Source organism: Giraffa tippelskirchi, chromosome 10, assembly GCF_054371585.1.
Source record: "Giraffa tippelskirchi isolate mGirTip1 chromosome 10, T2T-mGirTip1v1.2.pri, whole genome shotgun sequence".
NCBI classification, from domain to species: Eukaryota; Metazoa; Chordata; class Mammalia; order Artiodactyla; family Giraffidae; genus Giraffa; species Giraffa tippelskirchi.
In genome coordinates this window covers 62875739-62895343 of record NC_137284.1, presented here as the reverse complement: position 1 = coordinate 62895343, position 19605 = coordinate 62875739, and the positions used below count along the sequence as shown (strand labels likewise).

The window sequence follows — 19605 nt, the reverse complement described above, 5'->3', positions numbered from 1 at the left end:
GAGATTCAAGGTATGCGTAAGAAGGGTACAAATGTAGAGTAGGAATCAGTATGCATGTGGCAAAGTGAGAAGAGCAAATAGCATGATAGTAATGGTTCCAGAAAGGTCAGTGACCATAGCAAGTCAGAACCTCAATGATAATGAACAAAATACCCTAGCAGGAGTGGAAAAGTGCTGGAAGAGAAACTTACAAAAGATTCATTGCTGTTAAAGCAATAGCAGATACTTTTTCTTAAAGGCTAGTTCACATTTCTTGAGATCGTGTGTATAAACATGAAAGAAAGCACTAGAAAACACCATGAACAATTTTTTTTACTATTTTTTACAGTGAGGAATGTATCTTAGTAGACACTAAGCCCAGAATCAACAAAGGAAAATAATGACTAATTATGTAAAAAATGCTACATAAAAAAAGTATAAAAAATTAGAACACAGGTAACAAACTGGAAAAAATATTTGTCTAATATATGACCAAGTGTGAATTTCCTTGGTATATAAAAACCCGCGATTAATCAATAGTTAAAGAGAATAGCCCAATGACAAAAAAGTAATTAGACTGCTTATAAGCATAATCATTTTGAAGAAGCAAGCTCAACTCACTGGGGCATAAACAAAAATACAATTTTTATTTTTCCAAAAGCTGCTGTGAGCTGTACTGTCTTTTTATAAAGTTGAAGTATAGTTGATTTACAGTATTGTGTTAGTTTCAGGTATACAGAAAAGTGATTCCGTTTTAGATAGATAGATAGATAGATAGATAGATAGGTCTTCCCTTCTGGCTTAGTCAGTAAAGAATCTGCCTGCAATGAGGAGGAGATCACCTGCAGTGCAGGAGGTGCAGTTTCAATTCCTCAGTCAGGAAGATCCCCTGGCAAAGGAAATGGCAATCTACTCCATTATTCTTGCTTGGAGAATCCCATGGACAGAGGAGCCTGGCAGGCCACAGACCATGAGGTAGCAAAAGAGTAGGACACGACTTAGTGACTAAACAACAGCATATATAAATACACACTTTTTTTTTCAGATTATTTTCCTGAACTATATGGTCTTGAGTCACATCCCCCGCTTCCCTTGTTCCCTATCCACACTTGTTAATAGAAAAACTTAGCAACATCTCAACCTAACTCTGTAAGTTTTCAGTCGTTCAAACAATCTCATTCTAGTTCTTTGATTCTAGTTCTCATTCTAGTTCTTTTATTCTTAGTCATGTTCACTTGTAAGGTTTCAGCCTCCTAAGCAATGGAAATCTTAATCTGTAAAACTTCAATATCATATGCAATCCACTCAGCCCCCTCCAGCACAGGCTGAATGGTAACTGGAAATGGAGGGGGTGATGGGCTCTCTCACACACCCCTGCTCCGTGACCTCTGCTCCCTGACTGCTAAGGAGGTAGGAAGGAATGTTTGTGCTCAGGCCAAGCTTGTCCCTTTCTGTTGGTTGTTGCCACCTCCTTCTCTAATGCTGGTTGGCCTTGGTTTTCATAAACGGGGCAAAGACCAGAGTCAGTTCTCCAGTGGATAGGTGTCATTTGATTTTTCTACTAAGACTCATGTCTGGGGCTTCGTCTAGAGAGCCACAACTCTGCGAGGCCTAGGTAAGGCCTGACCCCTTCCTTAATGCCCCCATCACCACCACATCAGCCTCAGGGATAGGAGGTCCACCTCTGAACCCTTCTGGATGAGGCTTCCTATCTTTGCACCTGATCCTCCCTTTCCAAGGAAACCTCCTCTCAGTGAAACAGGAGGTTGGAAAATCCTACTCACTATGGTGAAGATCTTTTAAGTGATTTTTATTTTGAAACTTAGATCTTAAAAGCTTAAAATTAGGGGGTGGGATGAATTGGGAGAGTGGGAGTGACTTATATACAGTACTATGTATAACATAGATAGTTATAAAATAGATAACTATTACGAACCTGATGTATAGCACAAGGAACTCTATTCAGTGCTCTGTGCTGACCTAAATGGAAAGGAAATTACCAAAAGAGGGGATATACGTATACATATAGTGGATTCACTTTGCCATATAGCAGAAACTAACACAACATTATAAAGCAGCCATACCCCAAGAAAAATAAAAAATAAACAACCAGACAAACGAAAGAATGAAATGTATAAACTACTAACTAGCAGCCAGGAGGTGGTAGAGATATGCTCCCACCCTCGCAGGGAAGGTTCCTTCCATGTGTCTTTCCAGTCACAGCTGTAGGGCTGCTACCTACCTTACAATGAAGTTCCTCAGTTGCTCAGTCCCATTGACTCTTTGTGACCCCGTGGACTGTAGCCTACCAGGCTTCTCTGTCCACACAATTCTCTAGGCAAGAATACTGGAGTGGGTTGCCATCTCTTCCTCCAGGGGATCTTCCCAACTCAGGGATCAAATCTGTGTGCCCCATGTCTCCTGCATTAGCAGGTGGATTCTTTATCACTGAGCCACCAGGGAACCCCCCCTTACAATGAAACTGCTCTTTTAAATGACTGGTCAGTAGCCTCAAAAGTAATACTCTGATTGTAATCTGCTTCCTCTTCCTTGCCTCCATCAAAAACTGTTCTAGTAAGAAACTCACTACACTCTCAAAGCCTCAAGCTTTCAGTTTGCATTTAGAGAAGAATATGCCTGTACACTGACATCAACCTCTGTTCCCAAAGGCAAGCATATGAGAAATCTCATCTCTGTTTTCATAATATGTTGGGTTAGTTTTTTTGTACCTTCTCTTTACTTCCATTCTGCTTTTAGGTCATAGGAATCTTTCGGAGCTAAGGCCTAAATCACGAGGACTATGACTTCTTTAAACAAGACCTGGTGACAGACACGTCCTTGCACCCCAAGCACCTCCTAAATACACAGCCCTGAAGCAGAACCATGGCCCTGGTCCTTCAAAACCACAGCTCTCTCCTCTCCTCAAGCCAAGGGGCAGAGTCTCAGTCTCCACCTGGCCCTGACCCTTCTCCTCAAGCCCTAATTTCCTCAGTTGATAAAATTATCTAGGAAAACAAATCAGAGAAGTCTCCAATCTTCCACAGGCCTCTACTGTTCACCCTTCTCCATACCCCCTCAGAGGCAGTGGAGCACATAGCCTGTTACAAGCAAGCATGGGGTGGAGAAGGGAAATTATGGTGAGAATAAGAACTATACAATTAATTCACCAAAATATTTCCAACCAGGTCCGGTTCTTGTGCTCTGTTTTCTCAATACTCAAATCAGCTAAACTTTAAGATGTCCCCTCACAGTGTGACATCAGGGCACATTTCCTAGGAAGTAAGATATGCTGGCGTGTGATTTCATAAAAGGGGCCTTAGATGTCAATCTCTATGAATCAGGCTCCAAAAAGAGTGGTGAAAAGTAGGGAGACTCCATTTTAAACAATGTATCTTTACTCCTGAAAGAAAGGCAATGCCAAAGAATGCTCAAACTACCACACAATTGCACTCATCTCACACGCTAGTAAAGTAATGCTCAAAATTTTCCAAGCCAGGCTTCAGCAATATGTGAACCATGAACTTCCATATGTTCAAGCTGGTTTTAGATAAGGCAGAGGAACCAGAGATCAAATTGCCAACATCTGCTGGATCATTGAAAAAGCAAGAGAGTTCCAGAAAAACATGTATTTCTGCTTTATTGACTATGTCAAAGCCTTTGACTGTGTGGATCACAATAAACTGTGGAAAATTCTGAAAGAGATGGGAATACCAGACCACCTGACCTGCCTCTTGAGAAACCTGTATGCAGGTCAGGAAGCAACAGTTAGAACTGGACGTGGAACAACAGACTGATTCCAAATAGGAAGAGGAGTACATCAAGGCTGTATATTGTCACCCTGGTTATTTAACTTATATGCAGAGTACATCATGAGAAACGCTGGGCTGGATGAAGCACAAGCTGGAATCAAGTTTGCTGGGAGAAATATCAATAACCTCAGATATGCAGATGACACCATCCTTATGGCAGAAAGTGAAGAAGAACTAAAGAACCTCTTGATGAAAGTGAAAGAGGAGAGTGAAAAAGTTGGCTTAAAGCTCAACATTCAGAAAACTAAAATCATGGCATCTGGTCCCATCACTTCTTGGCAAATAGATGGGGAAACAGTGGAAACAGTGGCTGACTTTATTTTGGGGGGCTCCAAAATCACTGCAGATGGTGACTGCAGCCATGAAATTAAGACGCTTACTCCTTGGAAGGAAAGTTAAGACCAACCTAGACAGCATATTAAAAAGCAGAGACATTACTTTGTCAACAAAGTAATGGTCAACAAAGTAATGGTCAGCAAAGTAATAGTCAAGGCTATGGTTTCTCCAATATCATGTATGGATGTGAGAATTGGACTATAAAGAAAGCTGAGCGCCGAAGAATTGATGCTTTTGAACTGTGGTGTTGGAGAAGACTCATGAGAGTCCCTTGGACTGCAAGGAGATCCAACCGGTCCATTCTAAAGGAGGTCAGTCCTGGGTGTTTATTGGAAGGACTGATGTTGAAGCTGAAACTCCAATACTTTGGCCACTTGATGCGAAGAGCTGACTCATTGGAAAAGACCCTGACGCTGGGAAAGATTGAGGGCAGGAGGAGAAGGGGATGACAGAGGATGAGATGGTTGGATGGCATCACTGACTCAATGGACATGAGTTTGGGTGAACTCTAGGAGTTGGTGATGGACAGGGAGGCCTGATGTGCTGCAGTTCATGGAGTCGCAAAGAGTTGGACACAACTGAGCGACTGAACTGAACTGAACTTACTCCTGAAGTCTGTGAAATAATCTACTAATTTGTCTACTTTGAAGCTTTCCCCTGGGTTGAATTCATAGACATTTAGTAGTAAAATAATTGGACAAGAGTAGATGGTCCAAATGCACAGCTAATGGGGTTTCAATCCTCTTTCTACATCTTCTTTTTGGCTTGCCCAACTAGTTGCCATTCCTGGTTCAGGATAGGACTTCTACTATTTATGAACAGGCAAGTTATACCATCATCTGATTGTGCGATCTAAGGGGTTCAAAAGTTTCGCCCCACGAACAGAGCCATCTCTATCAACCTGTCATTGCTGTCTGAAATTTTACTCATTAACCATTTATTTCTTTGTCATAAGTAATGTCTCTAGGATAGCTAAGGTGTCCTTTTAAAAATGCAATTATCTTAAAACATACAATTATTAACCTTGGGAAAAAGAACACTTTTATGTGATGTGAATTTATCTGATTGCTTTTAATTTGAAAGGAGCAACAAATATCCTGACTCCACTGATGCTCTTGGGAATATAGACCATGATTACCTGGAAAATAGGGTGTAACTAATACGTCCCCAGCCTTGACATGGCTGCTACAATCAATAAGGCCACCTTTTAAAAAGTATCCATAATTCAAAGACACAGAATCTTCATCCCTTAGATTCTAGGAACTCTACATTTTTTTCAACCTTAACCCAGAGGGAGGGTGACTTGAGTGAGAGCCCTCCCACCAACTCACAGCGAAAATGTAGTGTGAGTCAAAAAGTATCTCTGTGGCCTTAAGCCACTGAAAGTGTTGGATTTATTTGTTACTGACATAGTCTAACCTTTTCCTTTGTTTTTTTCCCCCTGAGTTTACCTCCCTAATGCAGTCTCTGGAAATCAATGAGGAATGTTTGCATGGTCCCCAGATCCCCTCTGGCTGTTGTTTGTCCCTTCTGCTGTACTTGGATCTGTTGCTGCTACTGTGTCGGACTCAGAAGTTACCCCTTGACATTTTGTATGTTCTACTGTTCTGCTTCTGTGGATTGCTCTCCTCCTCTGACTCCTCGTCATCCTTCTCCTCTCCTCCTCTTTCTCCCCCTTCTTCTTCACCACTTTCTTCCTTGCCCCTTTGCCAACTCGCCAAAGTTATATTAATTATATTAATAGAAGAAAGGAGAAAAAATATGATCATCCCAATGAAACAGAAAAAAGCATTTAATGAATTCCAATACTCATTTATGATTAAAAACTTTTAACATGCTAGAAGGAAATTTCTTCAATCTGTAAAATGGTTTCTATAAAAACCCTACAGTTAACATCATCCTTAATTTGAAAGACTGAGTTCCTTTCCTCTGAGATCAGGAATGAGACAGAGATTTCCACTCCAACCAGTTTTCATGGTTAATTGTATATGTCAACACACACACACACAATCTGTTTCTCTGGAGAACCCTGGCTAATACATCACTCTATTCACCAGTGAACTAGAGATCCTAGCCAGTGCAACAAGGCAATCAAAATAATGTAAAGGCGTATACATTGGAATGTAAAAGCATACAGATTGTGAAAAAGGAAAGAGGTACAACTGTATGTATTTATAGATGATAGAATCTTCTGTGTAGAAAATCCCAAGGAACCTATAAAATCTATTAGAATCACTGAGTTTAGCAGTACCACAGGATGAAAAATTAGTGTATACAAATCTATTGTATTTCTGTACACTAACAACCAACAACCTGAAAATGAAGTTAAGAAAACAAATATAGGCATAATAGCATCAAAAGGAATAAGATACTTAGGAATAAATTTAACAAAAGAAATGTAAGACCTATACAATGGAAACAATATAGCATTACTGAAAAAAATGTAAAAGATCTGAAACTTAAAAGATCTACATAAATGGAAAGATAGAGTACACTCATGGAATAGAAGACGTCATATTGTTAAGACTGCAGTTCTTCCCAAACTGATCTATAGATTCAACACAACTCCAATTGAAATCCCATTTTTTTTGAGAAATTGACAAAGTAACCTTAAAATATATAATGCAAAGGATCTAGATTAACCAAAATATTTTTTAAAAAGAACAAGTTTCAAACTTACTGTCAAGCTGCAGTAATAAGACAGTGTGATATTGGCATAAAGACAGATATATTAGATTAAAGACAGATAATAGAGACTGTGTAGGCAATTAGATAGACTAAAAACATATAATAGAGCTCAGAAATAATCCTGCACATTTACAGTAAATTGATAATTGACAATGGTGCTAGGCAATTCAGTGTTGAAAGGGTAATAAAGCTCTCTGTGCTATACAATTGTATACACATATGCAGAGAAATCAAACCTTGGATCCTTATGACACACCATACACAAAAATCAACTCACCATGCATCATAGATCAAAATTTTGAGAGCTAACAAATTTCTAGAAACTTTCTAAATGATAACAAGAAAAAACCTTTATGATCTTGTGATCTTGGCATAGACAAAGATTTCTTAGATACTGAAAACATGATCTGTAAAAGATAAAAACTTATAAATTGGATTATATTAAAGTGGAAAACTTTTGCTTTTTAAATGAGAACATTAAGAGAATGAAATGATAGCCACAGACTGGGAGAAGTATATATAAACCATATATAATAAAGCAATTTCTGATAAAGCACTTGTTTCTATTATAAAGAATGTTATAGCCCAATAATAGGAAGATAATCTAATTTTTTAAATTAGCAAAACATTGGAAAAGACATTTCACCAAAGAAAACACACATAGGACAACAAGCACATGAAGATATTCTCAACACTGTTAGTCATTAGCTAATGCAAATTAAAATCAGGAGATCCCACTTCACACCTATTAGATTTGCCATAGCAAGAAAGGCTTTCAATACCAAATGTGGCTGAAGATGTGGAGAAAGTGTAAATGGCTAGAATATAAAATAGTACAGTCACTTTAGGAAATAGTCTAACAGTTTCTTAGAAAGTTAAACATAGACATACCTGATGACTCTGCAATTCCATTCTTAGCCTTGACTCAAAGGAAATGAAAATATATGCTTACACAAAAACTTGTACATGAAGGTTGATAATAGCATTTTTTGTAATAGCCTCAAATTGGAAGCAACCAAATGTCTTAGCATCTGATGAATAAATAAATGGCCTATCCTTACATGGAACACAACCCACCAGTATTCTTGCCTGGAAAATTCCATGGATAGAGGAGTCTGGTATGCTACAGTCCATGGGGTCACAAAAGAGTCAAGACATGACTGAGCATTCATACACACTTAGAGTAACATTTGTGTTACTTAGAGTAACATGTGTTTTTAAGCTTTTTTTTTAAGCTTAAAAACATTATGCTAAGGAAAAGCAGCCATACACAAGCAACCACATATTGTGAATGATTCCATTTACCTGAGATGGAAGGCGAGAAAGGAACTTGATCAGAGGACCCATAAGTATCGTGGGCAGTGGTCTCAGAGAGCTTCAGAGCAGACCACTGCAGAAATCCCTAGGGCTGACTGACACCGGGTGCTGAGCCTGTTGAGGGTACGGAGTGAATTCCCTGGGTGTAGTGGTGGAAGACCCCCAGGAAAAGGGCACCTGCGCAACCTCCCAGCCTCAGATGTTACAGGCTGGAGGCAGAATCACGGTAAGAACACTGATGGACAGCAGCCGGGCTGTGGGCTCCCACAAGTGTCTCAAGGCCAAGGGCCAGCTATGGATTTTCATGATCCCAAGAGCCACACTTGTCCTGCCCCAGCCATGCCTCTGTGGGTGTAACCAAGTGACCGCTGACATCGACGTGGGAGGTAGAAGTTGGAACAAAAAGAGCTGCAACCTTTCCTATCACCTTCCCCAGGGTTGTGTTAAGACAAATCTCACATGAGGCACGGTAGACAGTTTTCCCTGTTCTTAAAATGAAAATATTAAAAGGAAGCAAATATCATTCCTAACAAAGAGGGACTTTTGACAGCATATTTGCAGACATGGCATGTCCTGTGTTTTGTAGCAATGCAGGTGTCCCTGAAGGGCCGCACTGATCTCTCCATACCTTGCTTACCGAGCACAGACAAGAATCAGAGTCGGCTGATGCCATCTACTTCCCAGAAAAAAGGAAGCCCTGCTGACAGTGGGAGTCAAGGAGTCTCCAGCTCCACACGAGGATCTGACCCAAGGTTTTTCCTAAGAGTGCATGTGCAGGTAATGTCAGATATTCCTATAAATTGACACATTGTACACACAGTTGTCTAAATAGGGGAATCAGGCAAAGTGAAAACAATGTTTCCCTGGAAAGGTGACAATTATAGGTTAGAACAAAGTTAGTTTCAGGGACTGGAAAGAAAGAAATGGACTAAGGGGGACAGACCTTAAGCACAGATCTGATTCAAAGAACCATTTACAAAACTGCCGTTGGTAGTGGTTGCTGTTCAGTAGCTAAGTCATGTCTGATTCTCTGTGACCCCACGGACTACAGCCATTGGTATCAGACCCTTTTAAAAAAAATTTTTAAAATTTTAAAACAAGTTTCTTTCCTAAACCTCTACAGTGAACAGACATAACTTTCATATTCATGAAAACAAATTTAAAACATACAAGAAAGCTGATTATGTCTTGGTAAGTGGCAAAGCTAAACCCTTACCAAGCCAAGCCTGCCAGTAACTTACAGTCTCTGATTTTTGTTCCTAAATTAAGAATCAGATTTTGAACAGATGTTCAGGGCTATCACCATAAATACCAAGTGTTAATATATCAAAGTGGCTTGTTCAGTAACACAAAGTTAATCCCCCTCCCCCGCCCCCAACACACACAAAAGCCTGGGTTTGGAACAGGGAGTCCCTAGACTGTCTGCCCTGTGCTGAGGCCATCACCACCTTAGAAGCTCACACAATTTGGACAGGAGAGAGAAGATCCTTGTCACTCATTATTCATGGTCTCGGTTTTAAACTGTTCTCTTCCTCATTCTCATCGCCTTGGTCCATCATGCTTTCAAGCACTTTGGCCATGAACATTGCTTCTTTTTTCCCTTTATCTTACTTGACATCACTGTTAACTCTGTTCATTTCCTGCATGAGATCATTAGTTCTCCTTAAGAGGATGCCAGGTTAACATGCCTTCAAGGTTGGCCCGAAGCTGGTCCACCTCGGCGCTGGCCAGTGTGAGTGGCGCCACCACAGGGCTCACCCGTGAACAAGAGCTGGTCTGGACAGCAATCAACATACCTTTCATTTGAAGAAACTGTTCTTCAGGAATGGCAGATAGGAAAATAACTTGTAATCAAAAAATACTGCTTTGGCAAATAAAAACAGTAACAAAAATCTTCCTTGGGTGGGAATACAGCCAAAGATGGCCCGCAATCCTGGGCAATGTATGTCTTTAGAAAGTTTATTTAAAAGCCCACTAGTTAGTAATGGTAGTTTGGACAAACCTAGACAGCATATTAACAAACAGAGACATCACTTTGCCTACAAAGGTCCGCAGAGTCAAACCTATGGTTTTTCCATTAGTCATATGTGGATGTGAGAGAAGGACCATAAAGAAAGCTGAGTGCCAAAGAATTGATACTTTCAAATTGTGGTGCTGGAGAAGACTCTTGAGAGTCCCCTGGACTGCAAGGAGATCAAACCAGTCAATCCTCTAAAGGAAATCAACTCTGAATATTCATTGGAAGGACTGTGGCTGGAGCTCCAATACTTTAGCCACCTGAGGCCAAAAGCCAACTCATTGGAAAAAAACTCTGATGCTGGGAAAGATTGAAGGCAAAAGGAGAAGGGGCAGCAGAGGATGAGATGGTTAGATAACATCACTGACTCAATGGACATGAATTTGAGCAAATTTCAGGCTTTCCTGGTGGCTCAAACAGTAAAGAATCTGCATGCAATGCAAGAAACCCCTGTTCGATCCCTGGGTCAGGAAAATGCCCTGGAGAAGGAAATGGCTACCTACTTCAGTATTCTTGCCTGGAGAATTCCATGGACACAGGAGCCTGGCAGGCTATAGTCTAAGGGGTTGCAAAGAATCGGATACGACTTGGCAACTGAACAACAACAAAATCAGTAATGGAGAGGTCACACTGAAAACCCCTTTCCACGTTTATGCCTCCTTCTATAGAAAATTGCTCTGCCTCCTGCCTTGCTGCCTAAGTGGCCACAGTTGGATGACATTGCCCTAACACTCTTGGCCTCAGAAGACTAGGAAAGAAGTGAATATCCCACCCAAAGTGGCCACATTCCAAAGTTGTCCCAGCACCAAAAGATAAGCTGAGCATATTTGTTTCCTAGGCTGCTGTAACAAATGACCACACACTGGGTAGCTTAACAGTGCAGAAATGTGTTATCTTACTGTTCTAAGGCTGGAGGCCTGCAATCAAGCTCTGAAGGGTCTAGGGAAGATGACTTCTTGCAGTTGTTGGTGGTTGCCAACAATCCTGGTTGTTGTTTGGCTTCTAGATGCATCTGTCTCTGTTGTCATAGGTTGTTTTCTCTGGGAGTCTTTTCTTTCCTTTTTTTTCCTGTGTTCTAAGTTGACCTCTTCTTTTAAGGACACCCATCATATTGGACTCAGGACATACTCAAGTATAGGATGATTTCATCTGAACTTGATTACATCTGGAAAGATGTTATTTCCAAATAAGGCCACATTCGCATGTCCTGGGGCTGGAGGTGGGGGTGGGGTAGGACTTGGACTTGAATATGTCCTTTTGGGGGACCCACTTCAACCTTCAAATATTGGATCATTCAAAGATTTTCTCTTTGGAATGTGAACTAAGAGAGACACAGAACGAATGAGTTGAGAATGAAGTTCAAAGAGGAATGATGTGGTGAGCTTGAATCAGGGCCATGGCAGCTGAAAGTCACGTGCAAGCAGAAGAGCCGTGGGGCAGAAGCCAGGGAGCTGAAGGCAGAGGGAGGAAACAGGAAGAGCCACAGAGGGGCCCCAGGATGTTCTGGATGGCTCTGAAGCTGCCCAGCATGCTTGACTCTCACTTCCGGGCCCCCTCTAGCACTATATTGGAAGGACTGATGCTGAAGCTAAAGCTCCAATACTTTGGCCATATGATGCAAAGAGACAACTCACTGGAACAGACCCTAATGATGGGAAAACTTGAGAGCAGGAGGAGAAAGGGGCGACAGAGGATGAAATACTTGGGGGGCAACATCAACTCAATGGGCATGAATTTAAGCAAACTCCAGGAGATAGTGAACGACAGGGAAGCCTGGTGTGCTGTGGTCCATGGGGTCACAAAGAGTCATACACAACTGAGAGACTGAAGAACAACAGTGCTATATTAATCCTCTCTACTTAAGACAACTGCTGTAACAATTTGTTCCTCATAACTGCAGGAGCTAAGATGAAAATGTCCCAGGAGATCTTCCTTTCAGAGGTGAGAGGACAGAGGCTGGAGAGCTATGGTGACTCCAGTTCAGGGTTCTGCCTCCCAGTGTCTGTCCCTCTGGATGCGCTGGACTCTCAAGTGGAATCCAGCCCTGGGCAGTGGGAAGAGTCTCCTTCTGTACCTCCCTGAAAGAGTGATAATTACCCACAGGAGGCCAGGAACATGTCAGTTGTCTTCTAAGGCGACCCAGGCCTGGCTAGGAGGAACAAAATGCCTTTCTGCTTGTATCCTGGAGTCTGGATACTAAGCCAGTCCCTGGATGGACATGCAGCTAGGCTTAGACACAGTGATTACTGTTTATCTATTCCATCAGTCTCACAAAGGCATGAAAGGGAAGCTGGTGCAGGGTCTGGAATAGGCCAGAATGGCTTGGTCAAGGACTGTACTTTTCACTTTCAACCTGGGTCTCCCCTATCCCGTCTCTCCCACAGCTGCCACAGAACAGGCCTCTCCAAACTTTCCTGCCCCTAGTGTGTGTGTGTGTTAGTCGCTTCAGTCGAGTCTGGCTCTTTGCAACTCCATGGACTATAGCCTGCCAGGCTCCTCTGTCCGTGGGATTCTCCAAGCAAAAATACTGGAGTGAGTTGCCACATCCTCCTCCAGGGGATCTTCCTGACTCAGATATTGACCCACGTCTCTTAGGTCTCCTGCACTGGCAGGCAGGTTCTTTACCACTAGTGCCAGCTGGGGAGCCCATTTTAATGGCTGGTAAACTCATTTTATTTTATTTTATTTATTTTTTTTATTTTTTATTTTTTTTATTTTATTTTAAATTTAAATGCCAAGGGAAAAATTTGGAAGTCAGCAAAGTGGGTTCTGGTGCTGTGGCTCTCCTAAGCCCTGGAGCTCTGAACAAGGCTTTGACTGGACAAGTGAGAATGTGGACCTAAGTGATCTTGAGGGGGGAAGGAAGGGAAGGAAGGGAAGGGAAGTCGCTCAGTCGTGTCCGACTCTTTGTGACCCCGTGGACTGTAGCCTACCAGGCTCCTCTGTCCATGGGACTCTCCAGGCAAGAATACTGGAGTGGTTTGCCATTTCCTTCTCCAGGGGATCTTCCCGACCCAGGGATCGAACTCAGGTCTCCCGCATTGGAGGCAGACGCTTTAACCTCTGAGCCACCAGGGAAGTCCCTCGTTTAACCACTGACCTACAACTCCTTGAGACTACTTGGCTCTTGGTCTTAAATGCAGAGGTTCTAGAGAAGGGGGGAATCCTACCGAATTTGAGACCAACTGTCTGCAGAAATACATAGGAATTTACTACAGATTATTTTATTTAGTCCTCAAAACCATGTTAAGAAATAGATTTCACAGTTTAGGAATGAGAGGATCAGAAACATGATGGAGATTTCCATTATTTGAATTTCTAGTTGAGCAGGAAATACTGGGAGATCAATATCATTTGGAACTTTTTATTTTCATCAGCTTTTTTCCTTTAGAAGAGAACAGGAAGTTACAGAAATAAAAAAAAAAAAGGTAATGCAGCCTTGGGATCAGTCACTCAATTCAGTCACTCAGTCATGTCTGACTCTTTGTGACCCCATGGACAGCAGCATGCCAGGCTTCCCTGTCCGTCACCAGCTCCCGGAGTTGACTCAAACTCATGTCGATCGACTTGGTGATGTCATCCAACCATCTCATTCTCTGTCGCCCCCTTCTCCTCCCTCCTTCAGTCTTTCCCAGCATCAGGGTCTTTTCCAATGAGTCAGTTCTTCGAATCAAGGGGCAAAAGTATTGGAGTTTCAGCTTCAGCATCAATCCTTCCAATGAATATTCAGGACTGATCTCCTTTAGGATGGACTGGCTGGATCTCCTTGCAGTACAAGGGACTCTCAAGAGTCTTCTCCAACACCACAGTTCAAAAGCATCAGTTCTTCCACACTCTCTTTATAGTCCAACTCTCACATCCATACATGACTACTGGAAAAACCATAGCTTTGACTAGACGCACCTTTGTTGGCAAAGTAATGTCTCTGCTTTTTAATATGCTGTCTAGGTTGGTCTTAACTTTTCCAAGGAGCAAGCATCTTTTATTTTCATGGCTGCAGTCACCATCTATAGTGATTTTGGAGCCCCCCAAAATGAAGTCTGTCACTGTTTCCATTGTTTCCCCATCTATTTGCCATGAAGTGATGGGACCAGATGCCATGATCCTAGTTCTCTAAATGTTGAGCTTTAAGCCAACTTTTTCACTCTCCTCTTTCACTTTCATCAAGAGGATATTTAGTTCTTCTTCGCTTTCTGCCATAAGGGTGGTATCATTTGCATATCTGAGGTTATTGATATTTCTCCTGGCAATCTTGATCCAGCTTGTACTTCATCCAGCCCAGCATTGCACATGATGTACTCTGCATGTAAGTTAAATAAGCAGGGTGACAATATACAGCCTTGAAGTACTCTTTTTCCTATTTGGAATCAGTCTGTTGTTCCATGTCTAGTTCTAACTGTTGCTTCTTGACCTGCATACAGATCTCTCAGGAGGCAAGTCAGGTGGTCTGGTATTCCCATCTCTTTCAGAATTTTCCATAGTTTGTTGTGATCCACACAGTCAAAGGCTTTGGCATAGTCAATAAAGTAGAAATAGATGTTTATCTGGAGCTTTCTTGCTTTTTCGATGATCCCGTGGATGTTGGCAATTTGAACTCTGGTTCCTCTGCCTTTTCTAAAACCAGCTTGAACATCTGGAAGTTTATGGTTCATGTATTGTTGAAGCCTGGCTTGGAGAATTTTGAGCATTACTTTACTAGCGTATGAGATGAGTGCAATTGTGCGGTAGTTTGAGCATTCTTGATATTGCCTTTCTTTGGGATTGGAATGAAAACTGACCTTTTCCAGTCCTGTAGCCACTGCTGTGTTTTACAAATTTGCTGGCATACTCAGTCCAGCACTTTCACAGCATCATCTTTCAGGATTTGAAATAGCTCAACTGGAATTCCATCACCTCCACGAGCTTTGTTCGTAGTGATGCTTCCTAAGGCCCACTTGACTTCACATTCCAGGATGTCTGGCTCTAGGTGAGTTAACCATTGTGGTTATCTGGGTCATGAAGACCTTTGTCGTATAGTTCTGTGTATTCTTGCCACTTCTTAATATCTTCTCCTTCTGTTAGGTCTTTACCGTTTTTTGCCCTTTATTGTGCCCATCTTTGCATGAAATGTTCCCTTGGTATCTCTAATTTTCTTGAAAAGATCTCCAGTCTTTCCCATTCTATTATTTTCCTCTATTTCTTTGCACTGATCACCGAGGAAGGCTTTCTTATCTCTCCTTGCTCTTCTTTGGAACTCTGCATTCAAATGTGTATATCTTTCTTCTTTCTTTTTCTCCTTTGCCTTTAGCTTCTCTTCTTTTCTCAGCTATTTGTAAGGCCTCGTCAGCCAACCATTTTCCCTTTTTGCATTTCTTCTTCTTGGGGATGGTCTTGATCACTGCCTCTTGTACAATGTCACGAACCTTCGTCCATAGTTCTTCAGGCACTCTGTCTATCAGATCTAATCCCTTGAATCTATTTGTCACTTCCACTGTATAATTGTAAGGGATTTGATTTAGGTCATACATGAATGGTCTAGTGATTTTCCCTACTTTCTTCAATTTAAGTCTGAATTTGGCAATAAGTATACAGAAAGTTAAATATCAACCCCTAAATGTTTACCAGGAGCTTATATCCATGCAAGAAAAATGTTTAAGATGTTATATCAAAAAAAAGAAAAAAGATGCAAAATTACAAACATAGTATCATCTTTGTTTTACTGGTCCTCCCTAAAGTAGCAAGCCTAAGCAAACAGAAATAGCATTTCCTTTCCAAGTCTGGAGATAAATACACCAAAATGTTAAACAGTGGTGAGGCTATGAGTAGTCTTTCCAATGTTTTGTGAATTTTCTATGATAAACAATTATTATCTCTATAATGAAAAAGAACATCATAATTATTTTAAGGGAAGCAATCACCCAGAGTCGTGGGTTTTTAGATGATGGTGTCTTGAGTTGGATCCAGGCCACAGGAGGTTAGTATGCTGACTCACTCTCCATGGTTGGACATCAAGGGACTAGGGCCACAGGGACCATCCTCAATTCTCTTTACTATGCTCTCCACCTCCTCTCTCCACCTCCACAGGGCCTGTGGTGGAGAATATGGAAGCAGTTGGGAGGTGACCTTTCCCTTTCCAGGCATCCACCATAAGAACCACTGACTCTGGTAACTTCCCTGGTGGTCCAGTGGCTAAGACTCTGAGCTCCCAATGCAGGTGGCCTGGGTTCGATCCCTGGTCAGGCAACTATATCCTGCATGCTGCAATCAAGAGCCAGTGTAGCCGAGTAAATAAATATTTATTTTTAAAAAAAAGAAAAGAAAAGAAACACTGACTCTGTCCCAGGCACTGTGATTACAATGACAAATGAGGTCCAGGTCATGGCCCTCAAGGAGGAGACAGTTAATTTCAGAATAGTGTGACGAGGGCTGGAAGTGATGTGCACAGGGTATTGTGCTCATGCGTGCCCATGGCAGCTGCAAGAAAACCAGCCCGAAGTGTGGGAAGGCTTCCTGAACACGTACCATCTGGCCTGGCAGACTGCACCTCACTACACGGAGATGTTCAGTCTGCCTAGGCTCTGCTGCTCACCTGTTTTGTCCATCTCTCTCAACACCTGCAGGGCAAAGCTGCTCAGGATGGGTAGATATGGGCTCAGGGCTGGTGGGAGGTAGAGAAAACAGAAACAACCCCAAGGCTGAAGCAGTAACATGTGCAGGGGTGTGGTGGCAAAGGAAGTTGTTTAGGGGAACTGAAAGTAGGATGTGTGTTTAGAAGTTGGGAGGGTGGGTTCTCTTCTGAAGATCTCTAGGAAGCCACCTTGGGGTTTAAACCAGAGTGACATTTAGGTGAGGTCTGATTTAGAGGGAAGTCACTGCAGGATGATGAATGGAGGCCAGGAGTGGAGGCAGGAGGTAGCTTTGTGGCAGTTGTCAAGGCACAGGGGGTGAATTTCACCTTAGCCACTGTGCGGCTGGTGTGTGATATGTATGGACAGGCAAGGTGTGGTCAGTATATGTGTGTGCGTGCTGGGCAGGGTGTCCAGGGGATGGACAAGCATCAGCTCCAAGGCTCCTTACTCAGGGAAGAGTCACCTGTGGGTGGCTTTCAGCTCTTGGGGAGTCTGCCTCTGTATGGCTCCTCCTTCCAGGGCTGGCATTCCTTTTCTCCAAGTTCCAGTTCTCATTCTAATTGCTCTAGTCTGTACAGAAAAAAACCAGTCTGTCAGCTTATATCAGAGTTTCTCAGAAGCATTCTTGGCCTTCCAGTTTGGAGTTCAGCTTGGGAGCACTGAGCAAAGGGAGGCAGCGGCATGGGAGGAGCCCTTGTGATGCCAGAGGCTGAATGTGCCCCCTCGAGATGTGTCCAAGTCCTCACCCTCTGTACCTGTGCTGTGACTTTCCTTGGAAATAGGGTCTTTGCAGACGTAATTACGAGGATCTTGAAATGAGACTGATTGGATTTAGGGTGGACCCAATTCCAATGAGTGGCGCCCTTAAAGAGAAAAAAGGAAGGAGGTTTGAGATGCAGAGATGCTCAGGGGAGAAGGCCATGTGAACATGGAGGCAAAGGTTGGAATGATGCGTCTACAAGCCGAGGAATGCCAAGGACTGCCGGATGCCAGGAGCTAGAAGAAAGGCCCAGGACATTTCCCCTCAGAGCCTGCAAAAAGAACCAAGCTGCCAACACCTTGATTTTTGGATGTCTGGCCTCTAGGACTGTGAGACTGTGAAGCTCTATTGTGGTAAGCCACTGAGTGTGTGATCATTTGTTGTAACCCTAGGAAATGAATACAATGATGTATTGGAGACAATTTTAGGAGAGCAGTGGAAGGACTAACCATCAAGTCACTGTGATCACTAATTACAGAGATTACCTCACACATGGGCAAGAGACAATGAGATCTAAATACAGTTCAGGCCATAAGGATGGAAAGAAGTAGAGATATGTAAACGATCTGTATTACCTGTGTTCAAAGGCAGATTATTCCCTTTCAGATTCTGCTACTCTGGAGTGGAGGCATATTGCCTTGTCAATCATGCTCCTTTCTACCCACATAAAAACTCCTACTGCACAGATGGTGTAATAAAGGCCACACCTAAGACTTAAGCCTATAATGTGTGTTATTGTTTAGTCACTAAGTTCTGTCCAACTCTTTGTGACTCCACGGACTGTAGCACACCAGGCTTCTCTGTCCATAGGATTCTCTAGGCAAGAATACTGGAGTGAGTTGCTATTTCCTTCTCCAGGGGATCTTCCTGACCCAGGGATGTAACCAGCATCCCCTGTATTGGCAGGTGGATCCTTTACCACTGAGTCACCAGGGAAGTTCCCTATAACGTGTAACAGGGTGCTAAAATGGACTCTTCTTTCAGTCTTGAAACTTCAGCAGAGGCTCCAAGATTCAAGGCCAAAACAGTAAATGCCAAGCACTCCCTTGTGCTAATGCAAGGCAGTGCCTTGCCTACACAGAGCATGTGAAGAGATTGTGAAATGGTTTTGCTGGCATCAGCCCATAAGCTACCTTCAGACTGTAGGAGAGAAGGTGAAGGATCACCGGGGGGCTGAAGAGCCTCCTGTGAGAAGTCCTTTGCAGAGAGGGGTCTGTGTACTTCTCGAACAGGGGAGTGGAAATAGGGAGCACTTTCAACACCCTTGAAGGCAATGAGAGGAGCTTAGAGAAAACCACATTTGGAGAGCTCGAACTTTTTGCCTTGATATTTGAGAGTCATTGTGCAGCGAAAGCCAAGAGGCAGTGGTAGGAGCTGGGTTTGCCTGGCAGCAGCTGCAGGAGGAGAGATGGTTGCTTAGGAATGGCCTGTGCTCTTACAGTTGGCAGAGCAAAAATGACTCAGGGTGTTCTGTGGGCTGGGGACCATGGGGAGGCAGCTGGATAGGTCCCTTTGGAGAGCAACCCTCATCCAAATAGGCAACCTGCTAGGAGGCTGGGATGGGGGGAGTGATTCTAACAACTAAATGAGCACATGGCAGATACCTAGAAAAGGTAGCATTTGGGATTTCCCTGGTGGTCCAGTGGTTGAGAATCCACCTGCCAATGCAGGGTACATGGGTTTTTTCCATCCCTGGTCTGGGAAGATTGCACATGCAGCAGGGCAACTAAACCCATGCACCACAACTACTGAAACCTGCATGTCTAGAGCCATGCTCCACAGTAAGAGAAGCCACTGCAATGAGAAGTCTGTGCGCCGCAACTGGAGAAAGCCCATGTGCAGTAATGAAGACCCAGTGCAGCCAAATATAAATTAATTTTTAAAAAAAAGAAGAAAGAAAAGGTAGCGCTTTAACCCCAAAAGCCAACATGAGAGAGACTTATCCTTGCTATGGGTGACAGGGGCTCTCCAAATATCCCCCCAGAGCAGAGACTCAGAGTTGGCTCTGACTTTCATCCAGCTCCAGGGATGCTGATGAAGATCACAGCTGTCAAGTTAAATATTTTGCACCTGTTCCCTCTCATCACCAGT

General features: G+C 42.8%; 1 long non-coding RNA gene across 1 annotated transcript in view; it reads left to right on the top strand.

Moving 5' to 3' along the window:
• Positions 1-1182: 1182 nt before the first annotated feature.
• LOC145522703 (uncharacterized) overlaps positions 1183-19605 on the top strand; it is a 91433-nt gene continuing 73010 nt past the window's right edge. The window contains exons 1-2 of the long non-coding RNA XR_014066134.1: positions 1183-1389; positions 8716-8906. This is a non-coding gene — a long non-coding RNA (uncharacterized LOC145522703). The remainder of the gene's footprint in view (positions 1390-8715; positions 8907-19605) is intronic.